This window comes from Gasterosteus aculeatus, chromosome 3 (genome assembly GCF_964276395.1).
Source record: "Gasterosteus aculeatus chromosome 3, fGasAcu3.hap1.1, whole genome shotgun sequence".
Lineage (NCBI taxonomy): Eukaryota > Metazoa > Chordata > Actinopteri > Perciformes > Gasterosteidae > Gasterosteus > Gasterosteus aculeatus.
In genome coordinates, this window is record NC_135690.1 from 11,055,631 (window position 1) to 11,059,893 (window position 4,263).

The 4,263-nt window shown below is 44.6% G+C and overlaps 1 long non-coding RNA gene across 1 annotated transcript; it reads right to left on the reverse strand.

Moving 5' to 3' along the window:
• Positions 1-647: 647 nt before the first annotated feature.
• LOC144405454 (uncharacterized) lies at positions 648-2,189 on the reverse strand. Its single transcript, XR_013467051.1, has 4 exons — positions 2,098-2,189; positions 1,954-2,005; positions 1,669-1,747; positions 648-1,472 (listed from the first exon to the last, which is right to left on the reverse strand). It is a non-coding gene; the product is annotated as an uncharacterized LOC144405454 (long non-coding RNA).
• Positions 2,190-4,263: the final 2,074 nt, after the last annotated feature.

The window sequence follows — 4,263 nt, forward strand, 5'->3', positions numbered from 1 at the left end:
GTAATTGATGGATGGATGGACTATATTTATGGACTATATATATATATATATAATATTATATAATTTATATATTATATATTATTATATATATATATATTATTCAGAGGCCTTTTGAGTGTATAGTCAGGACTCTGAGGTGATGCGCTGACAACCTGTCCCTGTGATATTTCCATTCAATGTTTTTTTTAGAATAAAAGATTGATTTTAAAATTGTACATATTCAAACGAGATGTATTTAACAATCACAGCAAGCAGCCATGATCCAAAGTTAGAGTGGAGTAAAAAGACAACGTTTCGGGGAAATGCAGTTAGCCGCGGGCTCAGCCGGCGCCATGTTGAGAGCCTTCGAGAGGCAATCAAAAGGCCTCCAACCTCGAATCTTTTTAAAGCACCTTTTTAAACATGCGTTAAAACCAACTGTGACGGTGGAAAAGAGGAAGGCAACAAGGAAATACTATTACCCTTTTAAGTAGATGTGCAGGTAGAATACCAGCAGCAGATTGGTGAGACTGACTCAAAAGAGAATCAAAAGAAGAAAAGTTGCAGGCCGTAAAACCACAAAGCCAAGAACTGACAACATATGTGAAGAGTTTCCTGTCAATACAATCAGTCTATTCTTTATATAAAATATTGATTAGAGACACTTTGAAGGCATTAGTCATTTATTGAAGTGAACCAGCGTTAAAGCCAATAATCGTTAAAGGCGGCCAAAGTGGATATTTAAGTTTTCACACACTGTTAATTGACCCAATTGTGATGCATTTAATGCATGCATACAATGCATTTTATTTGGACTGCAGTTACATGCAATAGGACCACATCTTCCAGATTCAACTGACTTGTAGTGTTTCTTTGTTTTGGATGCAAAGATTGTATCTTTTGCTTTGCACCTGGTCCCCACGTATTGTTAAAGCTGTTGCCCTTTTAGGAGCCTGCGAGCTTTCTGCAAGTCTCAGCTCAAGCTCTTTTTGCTCCCCCCCATGGAGACTAAAGATGTGATCGGTGCTTCTGCCGTCAGGGCCCCTACCGGCTCTTTTGCCCGAGGAACTCGCTGTCAGAGCAAGTATCAAGTTTAAAATCACTTCTTATACACCGTTTTATTGGGATGCCTCTTTGCTATCTTCCATCTCTTGTTCCCTTTACTGGGTTCTTTGCCATTTACAGTTAGTTTCACCAAACGTTTTCCCTCTTTTTTTTGTTTTTGGATTGCATTATTCCAGCGTAGCTCATTCTTTGCATGTGTTGTGCAACCATAAAAGCACAGCATGACGCACATTCAGTTAATATTGGTTACAGGAAGGGGCTTTTGTATGATTTGGCTCAAGGTGAGCAGAAGGCTTTGGGAGGGAGTCACTGTAGGGACGAGGCTCCCGGTTGTGACGCTCTGGAGTGGCTGTCGGACGGAGCATATGGCGGCCTCTCACTCTTGTTTTGCGGAGCCTCTAATTAGCGCAGCGGTCCAAACGAGGTTACTGCGGTGAAGGAAAATCACACGAAACAGAGCAGGAAAGTGAGAAGTGGTGTGTGTGTGAATTGATGAGGGGTGGGTTGGGTATCCTGAGATAACAACACGTTATGTAATTCATTGCTAGGTTGTGTAACAGATCAATAGTGTAACTATATGAGAACTCCAGGTCCCCCCCCCCCCCCCTCTATCCGTACGCTCACATGCTAATCATTGTTCTCCTCTGAAGTTCACAGCTAATTGTTTCTCAGGAGAGCTGCCTGGCATCCTCTGCTGCTCCTGCTGTGGAAACAGAGATAGTGTTGCATGCCGTGTTGTCAGACCCACACACACACACACACACACACACACACACACACACACACACACACACACACAGGAAGAACGGCGCGGCTTCATTAGACAGGTTTCCTCCGGTGCTTTTTAACATTAAAGAGATGGTTCACGGTGCGTTTTCTGAAGTGACTTGCAGGAGTCTCATGTCTGACCTTATGATGTCGAACTACGGCAGGCGTGTCTACTCGCAGAATCACAAGGCGTCTTTTGAAGAGACATAAAATATCAGAATCCAAAAGGGAAACATTCATATTTCATTTTTTTTCTTTCTTTTCTTTCATGATTGCGCTCTTTACCCAGCCAGCAGGAAATATGTGGGGCAGCGGAGTGAAAGCAGATCTCCTCACTCCCCAGCAGGCAGCCAACACGACTCCTCGTCGCTTTTGCTATTTCGGTTCGCACATCAGCCCCGAGTGGGCGGTGACGGCAGGTCTTTAACGGGGTCTTGGTTTGCCCTCTTTTGGCACGTTGCTCAGAATGGCAGCCACCTCTGCGGCAAACAAGAACAAGAGAATATGTGCAGATAAAAAGACAAACCTGAATCTAGGCAGCAGGTCTGAATTCTCCATCCCGAGTTTGACAATGTTGTAGGTGCACAGGGGGAATTGGAAGCAATGTATGAATAAATGTGAAAATCACTTTTTACATTATTTTTAGTCCACTAATTTTGAATAACTTCACAATCAAAAAAGATTACTATCCACTTTTGAACGCTGTAAGGAACCCGGCTGAGCGGAGTACAACAGAGAATTGGCATTTCGCTTCAACTGAACGTCTGCATATGTGTCAAAGCCAACATCCGGCACTGGGGAACTCTACATGACACCTGTCAAGACTCGGAAATGGCTATTCTGTGTTTTCCAATTCCCCCGCTCCATCAGGACGGCCCTGTTACTTTTCTAACTGTAGAGAGACAGAAGGTCACAGCGTTTCCTTTTTCCTGAAATCTACATTTCAGTCTCCCCCTCGCTTGTCTTATTTCTGCCCTTTTGCTCTGTTTGGCAGCTTTCGTCTCTTTCATTCACTTTCTTTATGTTATTTCCCCGTTTTTGCTCCCTCCCTCTCTCTCTCTCTCTCTCTCTCTCTCTCTCTCTCTCTCTCTCTGTGTCTTTTTGGCCTGCTTCTTCTTCCGAGCTCAGCTGCTCTGGGATCGTTTCTGATCATTCGACATCAAAATATCTCCTCCCCGCTGTTGCCCCGTGTTTCCCTCATCCCAACTATGTAATATTAAAGACGGAGGCCACAGCCCCGCTGCTCCGACGAGTGCTGTTTTGCGGCGGAGGAAAAGAAAAAACGAGAGCAGGAGGGAGGAAAGCGATGTCACCCACAGCAGAGCCGGCGAGATGAATGCACTCTGACTAAATCTCCCCTTTAGCCACTTATTACTATTCAGAAAATCCCAAACCCTGCTCCACTGCAGCTCGAAAAACTGCATATGAAATGTGAAGGATACATTTGTAGGTGGCCAACAAAAGCTTTTTACGGGAAGGAACCTTTGTTTGATTGATTTAATTACTACTGCACGTATGCCGCACACAAACCACGTGAATGACAAGAGTCCCTTTTTATTCTCAGGTCGTTTTGTTTCATGTTTGTACCTGTCGGGTGACCAACGGTGTTTGGGAGTAAATAAACCACTCTAATTCAGCCAAAACAAAGAACACAATAGGGGGCGGCCTGCCGGGTGAGAAAAAGCGACTTTTTTTATTGGTCTGTAGCGCAGCCCATCAATGGCTCTACATAGCAGCGCATGTGCAATTACCACAGGACAGATGGTCCAAGTTCACATCAAATCAATGCCAGGAACGAAGGGACGGGGAGGGAAGCCCGCGTCGCCCCGGAGGGCGACCGTGGCTTCGCCGCCACCGACGCCTGCTTCAATTTGACTTGTTTGATCAGGTGACACCACGCAAAGTGTATCCACTTTGAAATTGAAATGCATGCCAGCGAGTGCTTACAGCACCCCTCTGTGTTTTGTTACACAGGTGGAGCCGCATTACCAAATCCATAATATTATGTTGCTCTCATACATTATGCATGTGACACGCCATTAGTGGAGACAGGTAGGGTTAGGACCAGGGGAGTTTTTAATGAATTTTTCAAATGATGGGAAGGTTTGCATTCACGGGAGGTTGCGTTTTGTTTGTTCTCGAAAATTGGTTAAGATTAAGGTTCATGGTCACGGTGTGCCTGTACCTGCTAATACTGTTATAAAGAAGAGGAAAACATCATGATATGCGTGCCGGGATCCTTGTATTTGGATAACTGACTTAATCCCATTCGCAGTAATCCTGCCCGTGTTTGGTAATTTCAATGGCAATGAAAATGTCGTACTGATTTAATACAAAATCTGACACATTCCGACACAAAGTGCGCTTTCACATTGTGTTCGATCAATCTACGAACCCGACGGATTAGCATCCGGCAGGTGGGTGTCAAGACTTCTCCCCCCTCCCCTGCCC